This window comes from Agelaius phoeniceus, chromosome 5 (genome assembly GCF_051311805.1).
Source record: "Agelaius phoeniceus isolate bAgePho1 chromosome 5, bAgePho1.hap1, whole genome shotgun sequence".
NCBI classification, from domain to species: domain Eukaryota; kingdom Metazoa; phylum Chordata; class Aves; order Passeriformes; family Icteridae; genus Agelaius; species Agelaius phoeniceus.
The window spans coordinates 146,514-163,690 of record NC_135269.1 but is presented as its reverse complement, the minus strand read 5'-3'; the positions used below and the strand labels follow the sequence as shown (position 1 = coordinate 163,690).

General features: G+C 45.8%; 1 protein-coding gene and 1 long non-coding RNA gene across 7 annotated transcripts in view; one reads left to right on the top strand and one right to left on the bottom strand.

Moving 5' to 3' along the window:
- The first annotated feature begins 2,117 nt into the window (after nucleotides 1-2,117).
- PRR5 (proline rich 5) overlaps nucleotides 2,118-17,177 on the top strand; it is a 64,260-nt gene continuing 49,200 nt past the window's right edge. For 4 of the 6 annotated variants that reach the window (XM_077178045.1, XM_077178043.1, XM_077178041.1 and 1 more), the window contains exon 1: nucleotides 8,235-8,412. The gene's annotated coding sequence lies outside the window, so the exon portion shown is untranslated. Of the gene's footprint in view, nucleotides 2,837-3,191; nucleotides 3,349-7,001; nucleotides 7,185-8,234; nucleotides 8,413-8,754; nucleotides 8,819-17,177 lie in introns of those variants that run through there. The other 2 variants (XM_077178040.1, XM_077178044.1) reach the window with 2 other exon arrangements.
- LOC143694072 (uncharacterized) lies at nucleotides 4,422-8,245 on the bottom strand. The gene is made up of 2 exons (XR_013182239.1): nucleotides 7,323-8,245; nucleotides 4,422-5,045 (listed from the first exon to the last, which is right to left on the bottom strand). It is a non-coding gene; the product is annotated as an uncharacterized LOC143694072 (long non-coding RNA).

Genomic DNA, 17,177 nt, shown 5'->3' with positions numbered 1-17,177 from the left:
GCTGTTAAACACAGCCAATGGATATTCACTATAGCCTAGGCTGAAACAAGATTAGTGTTTTTTATATGTGCACAATAATGCAGCTGGATTTCATTCTTCTGATTTCTTCTCCACGTACACATGTCTCTGGGAATATGCACTACAACAGGAACCCACTGGAGCAACTGCAGAGCATGAAAATATTAGAAATACTATATTGTCAAACAATACATTTCTATCCAAAAGCTTTAATGCATTATGTGGTGGGTATTTAGAAAATGAGGTATTGTGATTTAAGGGCTATTCTGCTTAACTTAAATTGCTGTGAGAAAGAAGAAAAGAACTAAGATTGAAGAATTAAAATTGGCGTTTCTGAAGCTCTTCTGAGCTGGAATGAGTATCAGCAATGTGATACCTGAGAAGGGAACTGCCAGGATCTGCCTCATTGGAGTAGAGGAGCTTCACAAAAGGTCTCTCGTGAATGTCACAGAAGTTGCATTTACTATTCTGGTATATTGTCATGAGTGTGTCTTAAATGCAAAAATCTTATTTGTTCTCTCCATCTCTTCTGCAGAGTCACTGTGGGGGGAGTAGGATAAGGCATTCATTAAATATTTTGTTCTGTGCTGTCAGTCTGCACCTCCCTCTCTCAGGCTCCCTTTAATCTTTCTGAGCAATTTTCTCTCTTCTTGCAGGGGTGACTGAAATGATCCTTTGAAGCAACCGGCTTTGACGTTTGGAAAAAAGAATTAAAAACCAAAAGAATGCTCTAATTAAGGAAAGCATCAGTTAAAGCTCAAGAAGAAATCCAAGATGTTGATCAGTTCTTTCATGTCTGCCTGACAACTGCACAGCGTTAGCAGAGGGCCTCATTAGAGGGTGCTCACCCAAAGTCCAGATGAAGGTGCAGAAACACCCATGAGTGATATAGAGGACTGCTTTGTGGAGGAAAATTAAATATCTGCTACCCTTCCCATAACACAGGTTGTGATCTACTGCCCAAGCAGCTCAGGAAAAGAGGACTTAGTTTACAGTGGGGCTATTTAACACTGTTTCAGAAGTGAAAATGGGCTCCAAAGGCTGTGTATGTATGTTCTCCACTGTTGGTTTCACTGAAGTCAAATCCTCTGGCTCCACGTGCTTGCCCAGAGGTGTGCTTGATTGTACCTGCATGACTTAATGAGTATATGGCAAGATTGAGAGAGGTTTCTCAAGGCCATCTTCTTCTTTGTCCAAGTGTTTTGTCCTTCCCCGGTGTTATCCCTGTGGCAGGGGCTAATGCTGATACCCTGATGCTCACAGCATGGTAGGTTGAGGAAGTTATGAGAGTGCAAACTTCACCTTGTGTCTCCATGTTTTGTGGCCACCTGCTACAAAATGCTGAATTTGGATGTTGTGAGAGCTAGGTCAGCACTTTTCCACGCAGGATTCTCCCAGCTCATTGTTCCAGCTGTGATGCCATTGTGGATAAGCAATTTCTTTTATTACAAAAATTATACACATTGTAATGAGTTTTTGTGAAGGGTCTCTGCAGGGCTGGGGGGGATATCAGGGCCCAGCAGTGCCTCAGCCAGACAGTTCACAGAATCCATAACAGCAGTGAGATAGAGTTAAAAATGAGTAATTGTGGCATGCTCACACAGCCCTTTGAAAAGCAAGTGGAGTGATATAAATCACTTGCGTTGTTTTACTCACTTTCTTTTTTTTGCTGAGTGAGGCATAATTTTATGCACTGAGGTTGTGTGCTGCTGAGGCTTTTTGCCTTGCTTTCTTAACTAATTTAGTGGTTTGGGAGGAAAAAGTTAGCAAGACAGGTGGAACTCACAGAAGCCCCTGGTTTCAGCCAATTTTGGGTGTGTTCACTTCCTGCAATGAATTGTCTTCATTTAGTCACAGGGTTCTTGCTCTGGGCCTGTGGACAGCTAGTTAACTGCATCTTTGCAAATACAGCCCAAGCCTTGTTGCTGGGAAGCTGCCCACGCACAGGAGGCACCCACAGGGGGCTCAACCAGCACTCTGGTACTCCCAGGAGCTCATTGCCTGCATTAATGATGTCCTGCGCAGGAGAAATAAATTGTGAGGAGTGCCAGCTGGTGGAGGTAGCACTGTGGTGTGAAGGCCTTTCCTGCAGGACTGCATAGGCTCTGTCCTTCAATGTCTCCTGGCCATCAAACACCGTCCCAGGGCACTGGGCAGCCGCCCCCTGGCTGCTGCAGGGGCTCTCCTCAGGTGCTGCTGAGGCACGGCTCTAACACAGCTCTCTCCGCGGGCTGCAGAGGAGCCTCCTCAGTGTGGAAGCGCTCCTGGCTGCTGGGGGAGCAGTGCTGGGCTCTGGGATCTTCCTGCTCCAAGGGCACCTTGCAGAAATTGCACTGCTGGGACTGAGCAAGAGCCACTTCCCCTGGGCAGAAACATCTTTTTGTGGACAATGTTGGGTTTTTTTAATGGGGACAACAGACATTTCCTGACTACTCTGGTCATCAGACAACTCGGTGCTCATGCAAGTGGAAGAGCTTCTACCCCCTTTTCAGTTATCAGGGTGGTGCTCCAGAGACCTCCACAGTATACCTGAGATGTGGATTCCTGTGTGGCAATTATTTTCTCATGCTCAAGTACAGCGTAACTTAAAATGTGAAGTACTGAAATCCTGAACTGCTAGCAGAACAAGGAAGAGATTGTTCTTTACTTCTTCAGTCATCAGGCTTTTGCTGACAATTATTTTGGCATCCATAGCACGTACACGCACAATGACTGACCATACGTTTATGGGAGCTCCTGAAAAAATGAGGATTGTGCTGGTGTGTGATTCTGCAGCCCTATCTGATGCCCACTGTGACAGAAAATAAGATCTAACAGAGTAAGTCTAGTTTTATAGCACACTCCCAGAACATTTACTGGCAGCAGATAGGGTGATTCCATTTTAAAGTTGACTCCTCTGATATCTTCTGTCAGATCTGAAAAAGAAGTCTGTTCCCAACAGATATTTGGGGCTTCTTGGCTGAAGCATCTTCCCAATCTTTTGACAAATTCAATGTCTCAACACTCTGAATCTAACACCCACCACCCCTAAAATACTGTCAAAGCAGGTGGCTTTCTTTAGAAATGCCCTTTTTCCAAGTTTGGGATGCTGCAAATTCCTCTCCATGCATTATGTCTAGCTTAATGCATGGAGAGGATCTGATGATGTCCTTTCTTTTTATCTTCGTCTGTAGCACATCAGTTGTTCCTGCCCTGTAGCCTTGCTGGGTGATCCCCTCTGGCCTGCCTACGGCTATTAATGAGGCTCCAAAAGGAGTTTCCTGGTGCTCCTGCTGCTCCTGGAAGCTGCCACAAGCACAGGCTGGAAAGTCAAGCCATGTTACCAGATCAGTGAGTAACAAATATTATTGCCACCTGCACACTGAGAGTGACAGCTGTGTGTGACAGACAGTGTGTATTGTATTGTCCTTCCTTTGTAGGTTATCTCCCTGTGAGAGGAGAGTGGGTGTGTACAGAGGCTCTGACAAAAGAAAGGATGCCCCTTCCCTTAGGGAGCAATTGAATCTGGCCAAGGGCCAGAGATGTTTGGGTCCTGGGGTAAAGCAGAGGAAGCAGCAGTTTGCAGCACAGGGGGAAAGGAAAGGCTGCTGAGCAAAGCTGTGAGCATCCTCCAAGCTCTGCTTATGTAAGAGAAAATATCTTAGAGAGCTGAGTGTGCATAGCTGCAGCCCACCAAAAACCCCTCAAAGACAGCTTGAGAGCAATGGTCTGCTTTTCTAGGACACAATGAATAGGGAGAGATTTGTTGATAAACCTTTTCAATTATTCCTCTGTCCAAGTGACTCCTAGACACTTGTCATCGTCTGATCTAAAAAGTCAGCAAGTCAGGTTTTTGGTGTAGGGTAGACTAAATTTGAACACCTTCTAGATTGTCTTTGAGGAGCTCCCTGTGAAAGAAAAGGTCAACAGATTTCTATAAAATCTAGGTCTCGTGTGAAATTCCATCACACAATCCGGTGATTTTCATAAAATGAATTAGCAATCTGACCGGATTTACAATAATTTTTAGTAGTAAATGACACTTTGTTCTCCTGTTACCAAAATTTCTGGGAAATCGTGAGCTCACCATGAAGTGCTTTTCCATCCTCTGTGCCTGGTCTCTGCAGATCTGCTCTGAGGGCCTTGATCTTTGCATTGACACCCAATGGTCTCCTCCATCACGTATTGTACACCTCAAACACAGAGAACCTGCCTCCCCAAAATGTTCCTTCTCATTTTGCAATATTTTGGGGTGGGTATGCTTTCCTCTGTCCTGAGGGGCAGAGGGCACTGGAGCAGTGGTCACATTAATGTGTGACCCTTTCCTTGCATGCTTTTTCTTCTCTCCATCTCTGTTCCACTGGCATCTCTTGGGGCACGAACTGTCTTGCACTGGGAGAAAGAACCACAGTAAAGAGAAAACAGGAACTTCCCACAGGAAAAAAAAAAAACAAAAACTTTAATAGTACACAGCTGAATTTGAAAATTGTTACACAAATCACTTTTAAACTCTTCAGTGGATTTGTAGCTGTTCTGACCAGTCTCTACATCACAGAATCTTCCCCTCCACATTATTCATTATGCAAAGGTATTTATTAGAGCAGCGTGTGGCATAGATAACATCTCTAGTGCAGAGGAAAGAAGCTCTAACAGTCTTTAGAACACACCTTGCTTTTGTGTGAGTAGCAGGTACAACATATGCCTGAGGCCTGGGTGCAGGATTCCCCCCATGGGAGCAGGCAGGAGCCAGCAAACGCCCTACAGGTGCTCCCACCCACCTCACTCATCTCTGCCTGCTGCTCTTGGGATGCTTTCCCCCCTCATTTATCTGGAATGCTCCATGCAGCCAACTTCCAGCTGCTCCTTGAGGGTAGCTTCTAAAATCACTGTCTTTCACTTCCTGTCCCTGGGGACTCCCAGGTATCTCTGATTTGCAGGGGTCCACCCAAATGTACAGACACAAGAGCCATCCTCCTGGCAGGTGGGTTTTCATTCAGCATGTAGGAGGCTGCAGAGTCAGCCACTTGGAAGATGTTTCAGTTACAAAGCTAAAAGGAGGTTGAAAAACACAGATTAGATAAGAGCAGGAAGGTTATACATGTAATTGAGTATGTTTTGGCTGCTGGATAATGGTCATAATATGGAGCAAAGGCCTTCTCCAAAGAAATCAAATTACACAGGCAGCATTTCTGATGACACACAGGCCTTTCCTTCAGTTGTTTGGATAGGTTGTTCATTTCTTTGTACTGATAAGCATTTTTGTCTTTTAAATTGCTTTGAACTTCTCATTCTGAAAATATGAAACCTACACACTTTGGATCTTGATGGAATATTGAGCTACCTACTGGCATTCTGGTTTTTACATCATCCCAAGTCTTCAGCTCCTTCCTAATGTTCATGAACAGCGAGAATTTTCTCAGTCTTCCATTATTTCTCCTCTCCCTCACAGTGAGTTGTTCCAAGGTGTCTGTGCTGATGCCTCACTGCTCTATGGAGCCAGCAGATGCCAGCAGCTTAAGCTCAGAAAACTTCTAACCTTCAAATATATGAGATTTATATTTGCTGTTGGAGAAAGGTCAGCTACAGGTGCTGCTGCAAACAAGTGTTAGCCAAAGGATAAATGAGGTAGAACAGATCTGATCAGTTCTGGGCAGACAGTTATTATGGGAGCAATATCTCTGGATACATTGAGAGTAACAAAACCACTGGTTTTTAATTTGGAAAAAGTAGTGTCTGTTCAAAGACAAGCAGGATATGCTGTTGAGGTCTTACAGAAATTTCAGATCTTTTATGGTAATTTTTTGAAAGATTTGTTTCAACAAACAGCAAATATGTAAGGATTTATGATTTCATTGCTTTTAGTCTAGTATCAGAGTAATAATCTTATTGAAGTAATTTTGGTGAATGGATATTAAAGAAGATATTATCATTCCCTATGCCATTACTAGTACACTGCTATTAATATTTAAAATCTATTTTATAGGGCTACTGTAAGTTTGTTCTTCAGGGTATTAAAAACAGTACTTAAAAAAGAAAACAGACTCCCTTAAGGAAGAGTCTCAGCAGCAATAAACAAATTGTTCAAAAAACAAATCAAAAATATGAAATGAAAAATATTAAAATTCAAGTATTTTTGTAGAAAGTTGAAATCCCTGCAAATGATGCATGTGGACTCTTTAGCTGAAGAGACCACTAGTACTTAAACTTTTAATGATATGAGATGTAAGGATCCCTCTTTGTAATCAGGGAAATGCAGCCAACACTGGCATGGAAAGTGGCAACCCCTTAGCAGCAAGGCCAACAGCAGTCCAAATTTATTGATCACCTAAAATCTTAGAAGGATGCCCAGAGAAACCCTAAAAGCAATTCCCTGGACCTGAGTAAGTGACAGATTTGGAAGGGCAAGAGCATGACAGCAAAAAACTACCTGCATCAGTATGTGCAGGAGAGCACTGTAGAAACAGCTTGTACCTCCTGCAACACTTCAAAATTCAAATTACTATCTTTTGTTTGTTTTGATTTGGTTTCTTTTGTTGTTGGTTGGTTGGATTTGGTTAGTTTGTTTTTATTGGAGGAGGTGATGAGACAGTGTCCTGGCTGGCAGAGTCCCAGTAATACCTGCTGCCCAGGGAGAGGCAGGGACGGTGTGGGGCACGAGGGAGCTTTGGGAAATGCAAGGACAAGGGGGCAGTGGTGTGTGCAGCTCTTCTGAGGCATGAGGAACAGCAACCCTCCCTCCAGAGGCCCTGCCAGCATGGCTGGCACTGGCGTGAGATGGCAGCAATGGCTCCTTTGGTAGATTCCTTTTGCTGGGGACCCATGGGATTCACGCTGCCACTCTGCAGTTTTCTCCTGTGCAATAGCAGGGTCACGGGGCAAGAGCCTCCTCCTTCTTCACCCAGTTCACAGTGAGCCATTTACACCAAAATTAATAGTTGCAAAGAAAAGGCAGAGATGGATCCTCCTTCAAGCAGCCAATCACTGCTGTAGTTTTGTTCCTACAGATGCTGTGTGGGACCTGCCTGCAAATTCAGCAGCTGAATCAAAGCAGGACTGTGGGTCCCTGGCATTCTGGACAAACATCTTCAGCCCTCAGGTGCACTGTGTATTCGCAAGGTAAACTCACTGACTGGGATGAAAAATTTCAGATCTTCCTAAAGAATGCTTCACTCAAAAATTACCCAATGGTAAGTAATCTTATGTTCATTTTGATGTTTTAGCTATTGCAGCTATTTTGCAAAATGTCTATCAGCATCTCAGCTAGATGCTATGGCATCTAGTGAAAACTAAATATTTCTCACACCAAGACACCATATTTCACCTACCTAGCATAATCACAAATTAATCCAGCAAAGTGAGGCTCTGATGCCATAAGAGGTTCCTAACAGAAGTTTAGTTCCTTGATGTGCCATCACCATTTAAAGTCCTTCTAGTTGGAATGCAAACTGGATCAAATAGTTGCAGTAAATGGTGATGTCCAGCTTCCACTGGAAGACTCTGAAGCATGAGCAGTCTCTGAGACTGTGTAGGTTGAAACCCATGGTACTGTGACGTGATGCAGTGGCAGTAACACGCAAACACAGCTGGCATTTGAACTCGCTTATTGGCACTGTTATTCCCTCAAGCAGGACAGCTGAAGCAGGTATGAGACCAGTGCCTGCCCGATAGCCTAACCAAGCTATGATTTGATGTGGCTGAAAGTCAAGGTGGAATTGATTTTATAAAACTTCCTTTGGTTTAAACCTTGCAAGGTGTACCTAAAATCCCGCAGCTCAGATCCAAACTACCCCTTCCAGCCGCGGCCAAAGCACCAGTTTGGGATGATCCAGGGGCCGTGTATGCACTGCGTGCTCTAGCAAACAAACCCCTGGCCAGCACCACTGCATACCGGCTCCGTGCGCCAATGGAGAAGGGCGTGATGCTTCCTAGTGGCCTTCCAGCTCCTGCAGCCCTGGAGCACCGGGAGCAGCAGCATTTCTCCTTGGCACGCGTGGATGCGCTGCTGCCTCCACCTGCACCTTTCTCGTGGCCGTGTGTCGCTGCCGGTCGCTCTCGCTCGTTTCTCTGTGGCTGGGCCGGGGCGGGGCCCGCTGGCCGGGCTTGTTCCGCACAGCAGGAGCAGCGGCGCCGGCCCGGCCGTGGGGCCGCACCCGCCCCGGGGCCGGGGGTGCCCGCGGCGGCCCTGCGGGGCCGGGCTCGGGCGGCCCCAGCGGCGCTGGGCGCTGGTTCGCAGCCCGGTTCCGCCCTGCGGGGCCGCCCCCGGCCCGCCCGTGCCCGCCCCGCCGGCGTGGCTCCGCGGCCGCGCATTGTGCGCCGTGCGCTGCCCGGGCGGAGCTCCGGAGGGGTCGCGGCCCCTCAGCGCCCCCGAGCCGGGCCGGGCCGGGCCTCGCCGCCTGCTCTGCCCTCAGGGGCGCGGTGAGTGCGGGTCGGGCGCTGCGGGGGACGCGGGTCCGTCCAGCCGGGGCTCGCCCCGCAGGGCTGCGCGAAGGGGCCGTGGGTCGGTGCTCGGCCCCCGGGGGCTGCGGTGCCGGGGGCCGCGGCTCCCAGCACCCCCGGGCCGGGCGGCGGCCGAGGGTCGGGGCTCTCGCTGGGAGCCGTGGGCGCGGGGGCTGCCGGCTTTGTTCGTGGCTGTGAGCTGCGGTGGGTGAGACGCAGCCCTGGCAGCCTTTGGGAAGGTGCCTGGGAATGCTGGAGCTCGGGCTCGCAGGTTTTGCTGCCTTCAGTGTTTGTGCAGACACTGCTCTCCTTCTCTTGCAGTCTGTAATAGCCATCTCAGGTAACTGGACTTGGCTGTAAATGCGATTCCTGTGCTCTGACTGCTGTAAGCTTTATTTGCGCGAGTAAGACCTCAATGCATGAGTGAAATGTTCTTGCAGAATGATTTTGCATGTTTGCACCCTGAAATGCAGAGTCTCCGATGGCTCATGCAGGAGATGGGCTTGTCCCCCTCAGTGTGTGTGTCTGTGTGTGTGCGGTCGTTGTTGGTTTTAGCAGCTCGTAAGTGATCATTGGTAAACGTCCGGTGTCTTCGTGTTCTTCAGGCATGCGTTAGGCTGGATGTGTGCCTGTGTTTTGATATTGCAGAAGCAACAAGAGAGAACAGCCTTTAAAAAAGGTTAAAGGAAATTGTTCAGTTTTCCTAACGCTTATCATTTCCAGCTGGCATACTTGTAAGCAAGTCGTGGTAAATTGCAGGAAACAATTAGGTTTTGTATTTACTAGCACGTTGATGAATAAGAGAAGATAGGTCTAAAGCTAAATTTTGATGCTTCATTTAAAATAAATTCTTGTCATTTCTTCTGTCTGTTGCACCCGTTAGCTCTTAGGAAAAGATGATTGTTAGGTGATGATTAGGCAGCTTTCTTACAACTTTAATTAAAGGAATACTTCACTATAGGCCAGCTACAGAATAATGGACCCACTTGTCATCTTGTAGGTAGCTGAGTGTAGAGCTGTGGTACTGCCTGGCAAAACTGTTCTTTGTCTGAAACTTGTCTCGTTGCCAAAGCAGAGCTAAAACTTCATTCTAGGAGTCAGGTGAATACAGTGTATAAATCTACTTCTCTGTGGTAAACTAGTGACAAGTGGCTTCTTATGAAACATGTATTGACAGGGATTTCATGTCTGTAATACACATCGTTGATTGAGTGACTTCATGCTTCATCTCACTGTTACTTATTAATAATCTAATTAGGGGAAAAACTCTGGAAGGAATATGGAACTGAGACACAGTCCCAGTGGAACTCAGTAAAAAAGGCATTGCAGAGCAGACAGAGTATAAGAAGAATTTCCAGCAGTACTTACTCATCACCCAAGACAAGGTCAGATTTTCAATACTTCTAGCTTGTATTTAGGGTCCAGAGTTAATTGCTAGATTTTCAGGTCTTTCTTTTCAGTATTCAGACTTTTCTATCCAGAGTGCTTTGGCAGACAGTGAGGGAAATGTGTCTGCTGTAAGCCAAATTCTCTATCTTCAGTGCATAAGAAAATCACACCCTGAGCACTTAAAAAAATCTGATCCTTGGGCTGCAGTCATAACTCCTACCACTTCCATTCTGGAGGCACTTCCATTTAATTTGTGTAACAGATAGAACTACAGTTGTAAAACCTAGCCACAATAAGGCACGCCAGTAAAATTACTTTAATTAATTTTTTTTGTAGTGTAGAAGCTGTCAGGATTGATGAGCAGCTCTGTAAATACAGTAATAGTATGTGGCACTTAATCTCTGAACAAAAGTAATAGGTAATGGCTAAAAATAGTATTTCCTCTTTCAACTGTAGAGTTAAATATGGATATTAACTGCAGCAAGATAGATTGGTCCAGAGCTGGAGGCTCAGATCATTCATGCTTGCTGACGTGGCCTACTTCTTCATTTTCCTTTAAAGTATCACTTTTGTGAGTGTGTTTGAAAATAAATCACAACTGCAGATCAAAAAGCTGTTCTTTACAGCGCAAACTGGAGCATGTTTTGCTGCAGCATGAAGGCAGTGTAATTTCCAGAATGTGTTCTGATCCCGTGTGGCTCAGCACAAACTGCTGAGCTGCACTGGGGCTGTGCCTCCATTTACACGAGTGGCTGGTCTCACACGTGGGCAGCAGCAGCTTTGTGCCAGGGAGAGCTGCTAGGGTGGTTCTGATCCTTTCAGCAACAGCTTTGTGCCAGGGAGAGCTGCTAGGGTGGTTCTGATCATTTCAGCAACATCCTTGTGCCAGGGATGGTTCTGATCATTTCAGCAACATCCTTGTGCCAGGGAGAGCTGCTAGGGTGGTTCTGATCCTTTCAGCAACATCCTTGTGCCAGGCAGAGCTGCTAGGGATGGTTCTGATCATTTAACCCTGTCTGAAGTGGTTCAGTGTCACTGCTCAATAAATGCCTTCAGAAAAAGGGCAGTGAAATTTTGCCTCTGCAACAGCCCTGTCACAGCCTCTCAAGAAACTGTTGAATTATGAGAGCTGGTGATTACCTGCCTGTATCTGTGGCCTGGGACTCACTGGCACTGAGCACAAAGTGACAAAATCACAAGTGCTTGTCCAGCAGCACATCCTCTCGGAGGTGTTTGCTTTCCCCCAGTTTCATAGGATAGCACTGGTGAGTTTGAGGTGTTGCTAAAAGAGTGATTAATTAGCCAGTGCATATTAGCCCTTGGAAGATGGAAAATAATGTATGGGGATGATTTTAAATTAAGTGCTTTTATTCCCTACTGTGAAAGAAATTCCTTGCCTGCTCTGTGTCTCAAGTTGGAGCTCTAGGCAATTTTAAAGCATTATTTAAGCTGTGGTTTAGGTTTCTTTAAGCAGAAGAGTGAGGGAAAGTCTTTCAACAGGAAAAAAATAGTAGATAAAGATTTTCTTGTTTGAGCCTTTTTTTTAGTAGCAGCAAATCTGTGTATATGGGAATGAGGAAAAGGGAGTTGAATGGAACTCAGCGAGGAACTGTCGTGTGAGGTAAAATTCTGATATTCTTCTCTCAAGTCATCCTGAAAATACATTTGCATTTAAAATTTCCAGGCGAACCAAGCCACAGGACCAGTGCAGAATGCTAAATGAAACCTGAGAGCTCACTGAAAATGCCACTCAGTGGTGCTGGGCATTCCTCTGCTCACACAATTGAGTTGGAGATTGTTTCTTTTAATGATTGCAGATCTGAAATGAAGACTGGTTCTGAAAACAAATGGGATGGCAATTTTTTTCTGAGATATTTTCACTTGAAAGATATTTACTTTCTGTCACATTACCCCACAACAGCTTGAGAACTCCCAGAAACTGTAAAGTGAAATCCCTTTGTGCCCATCAGATAGCCACAATATACTCCTTTGTGCTGCTCAGGCTGAAATTCAATCTGCCTGGGAGGCTGCTGAGTGGATTGGAGCACAGTTGTGATTCCAGAGATGCTGGGTGCCCCCACAGAGGTTCCTTCATGTTGCTCGTGTGAGCAGACAAAGGAGCAGCTCTGTCAGGAAATGTGGTGCTGCATTTCCTGAGCAAGAGTAAAACTCTTTCTGCTCAGGAGTAGTGAGACGTAGAAGCCAGGATGATGGCAGCTGGGGAGGGAATGTGAAAGGGGCCATGAAAGGCGTCACAAGAGAGGGGTGAGTTTTACCTTTTCACGTGTCAGACCTGTGTGCCTGCAGTTCCTGGCAATACACTGTGCAGACACACCAGCGATGCAGAACAATCTGAGGAGACTGAGGGCTGGGAAGAGAGAAGAGAATGATCGGTGGGTTGATGTGTGCATGGGCTGTGAAAGGGCGCTGCAGCCACAGGGGGCGTGTGCGTGGCTGTGGCTGTACAGTGTACAGCACTGTACACACAGCACGGGGCCCAGGCAGATATCCCAGCTATGGACAGGGAATAGCAGGCTTCACATAGGCAGTCTGGATGCACATTTAGCTCCTGCCATAACTGTAAGCTGCTTGCCCTTGGGAAGTTTCTGAGGGAGCGCAGAGAGCTGACTAGGAGAGCAAAGTGACTGATTTCTGAGCAATGATTAAAAATACTTCATATAGATAATCTGAGAAGCAAAGACTCCATTGATTTCAGGTGTGATTACTCAAGAAACATAATCTCTTAGCCTTGGCAAGGGGGTGTGATTAGACATAAGGGGCTGCAAAAGAGAAGGTACCTTGAGCATCAAGAAAAGCTGCTTGGGATGAAGCTAAGTAATCTTCCATGGAAAATGGGTAACGTTGTTTGGTGTTGTGTGACACAAAGAGCTGGGAAAAATGTTGTGCAGGGCTGGTCATTTGGAGTCACACCTTCCCTGGCTGAGCTGTGCCTGGGGATTAAGGGTGCAGGTTTTGGAAACAAAGCTCCTCAGTCCGCCAGGTCAGCTCCTCTGTTGGGAGCTGGCTGCTGAGCCGCCTCTGTGGTCTGCTGGAAGGGCAGTCACTCCCTGGTAGCTTGGGTTTGTATGGATGAATTAATAGGTCCCATTCCATCCTTAGCCTCTGATGCAGGAAATACATGAGCATCAACTGGCTGCTGTTATTCTGTGAAACAAATGCTGGAGCATCTGGAATTCTGTTCTGATCCTGTGGTGAGGGAGTATGGGAGGAGGCAAGTGATGGAAGGTGCTCCAGTGGTGAGCACAGCAGGCTGGGCTAGAAATATTGCTGGGTTTGCATTGGCTTTGTTGATTTGTGTTCTTGGACCCATGGTGCATTCTCCTCTTGAAGAAAAGCTGGAAAGAAACAGACCTGGGGTGCTTTCCTGATTTTAGTTTCAGCCGTAACTGGCAAAGAAAGCCTAAGGGATAGTCTTGGACAGTAGTGGATAACCTAATGGATGGTCTGGGGCAGCAGCTGCCTCTTCCTTTGCCGAGCCCAGTAACAGGCACAGCTTGTTGGTAGAATGTGGAGAGCCATTTCAGAGGCTTGTGCAGCTCTGGGCTCTGTTGTGTTACTGCACTGCTGCCTTTATCTCTTCAGATACCAGGGGGCTGGGCTCATGCAGAGTCTGATCAGACACTGAGAATTACAGTGTGTGATAACTTGTGTCTCCTGGTGACTGGATGTTGTAACAGGCAATCTCTCCTCCACTAGATTTCTGCTGTCCCAAAATAAACAGAGTTTTTATAAATTGGACGGGCTCTTCCTGCAGAACTGGTGGAGTTACAAGGGCTCCAAGATGGCATGTTGTTGCTAGATAGGGAGGAGTACACTTATTCTGATTCACAGTGGCTGCTTTAAAAATTGGAGATGGTTTGTCTGTCTTCAGCATGAATGGGTTATTGAAGGGCAGGCAGGTAATACATGGACAAGCATTTACAACGCTGGTTTAAGGATGAACCTCTTTTAATGAAGTGTAACTAGAGTCACAGAAGTTCCTCATCTGGTGATTTGGGGGAAGGGGTCACATTTTCCATTCCAAGGTAGGTTCCCACCTTCCTTGGCAGATCCCTGGCCTTCAGACCAGAATACTTACCAGTGAAGTCTGGATCAATCCAATTCACAGTGCCCGGAAAAATACATACTTGTGGTAATTCTGGCATCCCTGATGACAGAAAGTGTTGGAAAATTTGAGAAAGACTTGGTTCTTATAAAATATCCAGGCCAGTCTTGTGAAACCGAGAAGCAGCTTGCAAAGTTCAGATAAGAAGCCAGATGTTGGCCCGAATTAGTGAGATTTGCTTGCATGAATCAAATTTGGCATTACAGCATGCTTCCCAAATTAATTCTGTCATGTATAATTCCAGTGTGAGTTGGTTTTCTGTTTTATTCTGCATGACTTCTGTTCATTTATCATTATTAAGCTATTTCCTGGAGATACTCAGGCATAAGTGTGTGCTTGTGTGACTACCAGAATTGTCTGCAGTTACACACACAGAAAATACTAATCCAGGTTAAAAGGTAAATTTTCCCTGTGTACTGTGTATACTGTGTTTCAGTCACCATTTCTCAGTTTACCTGAATATTTGATTTGCAGAATTATCCCAGCCACGAATAAGATACAAGGTTTACAGTTAGAATTTACTGTACATGCGTACAATAAGCTTTCTTTTGCTGTTTTTAACATTGGTAATACACTTCTGGTATCATCTCTTTTAATTTTTTTGCTGGGAAAAGACTATGCAAAAGAATATTTATTAGCTGATTTAAATTCAATTAACTTCATTTCCCTTTCATGGAGTTTTTAACAATGCTTAATGAGAGATGTAACTGAATTGCAGAGCTTTTACTTCCCTCTGAATACATTGAGATCTTTACTGAATTCTCATGGAGGTTTCTTGATCATTCACACTTTAATCCTGGCCTTTGTAATTATTTTGTAGCATAAGGAAAGTCCCATAGATGCTAATTCTATTAGCCTTTGCCATGCCTATTTAACAAATAGTTTCAGTTCCTCGTTTATCTGCCTTAGTATCTATTGTTGATTGGTGACTTTTTTCTGCCTTTGAACCCCTGGGCTGAGGCACTGAGACCACCCTGTGCCAGGCAGAGTGTAAACACAAATCAAAGTGCATTCCCTGCCTTGCACATTTATACTTTCATTTTGTTACTGTGTGAGGGAGATTGCTAACTGCCTTGTGCTCAAACCTATACAGACACTCAGTTGCCACTTCAGCCGCATTTAGAAAGTAAATCTCCAGCTTAGGGAAAAAATAATTAAAATGGAGCACCATTGTTGCTGAAAAAATTCTTGTGCTTGTTGGAAGGTGCAACAATTTAAGTTTATAGAGACTATCATCTGCAGGCATAGGCAAAGATGTGATGCTCTTTCCTCTCCTCTCTGCCTTGCCTTTGCTCTCACACAAGCCAATGAGCTGATAAATGCTGGAAGTTGTGTATCCCTGTTAGCCTCCTGGTTTGCTTGCCTTCCTCCAACAGCTTCTCCACTCACAGTGTTAAACAGCAGGAGAAGAAAAACACCCATCAAATGGAAATACTCTAATACCGAGTAATCCTGTGAAGAAGGGTGCCCTGCTTCCCCCACAGATGGTCAAACTGGATGGTCATTTCTTGTCCCAAAGTCTGTTATGGCACGAAGGATGATAAAAGCACACTGAAATTGCAGATCATGGCATTGCTGAGCACAGACTCCTGTGAACTCCTCTGAGCTCTGGGGAGACTGGAGCCTGGGGTGTGATTTTGTGGGCAGCCAGGGTTTGGAGGCAGAGCTGGTGGATGGTAGGACAGTTAACTGAGCTAGGCTCTTTCCTAAGCATTTCTTAAGCATTCCTTGTTTTTCCTTTGGTTTTCCATGCAGGGACACAGATGTACATGGACAAACATGCAGCCACACGGTGTTTACAGACTGAGCATGGTGGCTGAGCCACTGCTCTGAAGCCAACATCCCTGCTCTGCTGGATGTGCACTGTGTCCTCTCTGGGGCCTGGTGTACCCTTCTGTGGGGAGTTACCTGGCATGTGACTCCAGAAGCACACAGTATGGGTCTAGATGATGTGTTTCTTTATGGATCTAGATGATGTGTTTCTGTAGGGATCTAGATGATCTAGCCTTGAGGAGCTCAGAGTGGCTTTCTGTCCACAAGCCCTGGCAAACAATGTCCACATAACCTGGGGCAGTGGTCTGATGTTTGGGTGTGACCCAGCTCCCTATGGGATACAGTCCGGAGGCGGGCTGTGGTTTGGGATGGCCACGGTGATCAGGAGAGCTCCTGGAGGGGAGCTGAGGTGGTCACTGCTGCTGCTTTGGCTGGCTGTACAGCTCTGTGCACGCAGTCACAGGTCCCAGATGGAAGCAAGTCAGAGCTTTTGCTTTGGCTCCCCCTTACTGGTGGCTTTTTATTAACTCCTGCATCCACTATGATGCACATTCCCCTGCCTGCCTGTATGAATGAGACAGCAGTGCAGCAGATTTATTAGGCTGATAAAGAACAGGAAAAATCAGTGGATTTAGTGGAATTTAAGGACAGTTCATAGCACTGAGCAGCACAGAATGCTGTGCTGGAATAAAGTGCTGTGAGATGGTGCCCTTGGACAAGATTTGCAAAGTCATAGGGGATATTTGAAGCTGTTTAAGAGAGTCTTGCTTTGATTATGCTTTAAAAACACTTTCTTTTGCTGACTACAGCAAAGCCCTTATCTTCCTACTGTGGGAACAGAAATCTCTAGTATGTGAGTGCTGCAGATCCTGCTCAGACCAAGATTCAGTTTTGTTCTTAATTTATGATGGTTTTGGCTTTCTGTGAGGAAGTGAAATGGGTTGTGGCTGTTTGGGAAGTGGCAGGAGATGTCTGGGAGTGGTGACTCCAGCCCTGGTGCAAACAGATCTCAGTGTTCATGCACTGACCCTGTGTGGAGAGCATAGCAGCAAGGATCTGGCCCATCTTCCCTTGGGAGCTGCTGCCTGATCATCGTCACAGAGATGCTGACCCAGCACGGCATACATGGAGTCCCCCAGCCTTTTGTGACATCTTGACTTTTTCTCCCTCCTTGTTTGAAAATGAAAAGATATACGAGTTTTCAGGTTTGTTTTTGAGTCATCTGGCTCCTGCTGTGAGATTTTGTGGAAACGGTGTTGCTGTTCTTTAGTTACCCATAAATGGTTGTGCCTAGAATGTATCCTGGGAGAACACCTGCTTCTATTATTGCTTAATGCTTGATTATCTTTTCTTGTGCTGCATTCCCACAGCAGCTACCTCTGTCGAATTTTGGTCTGGGAGTCTGTGACTGAGCTTCCACAGTTTGAGAATAATGAAAAAAAAAAACCAAGAAATA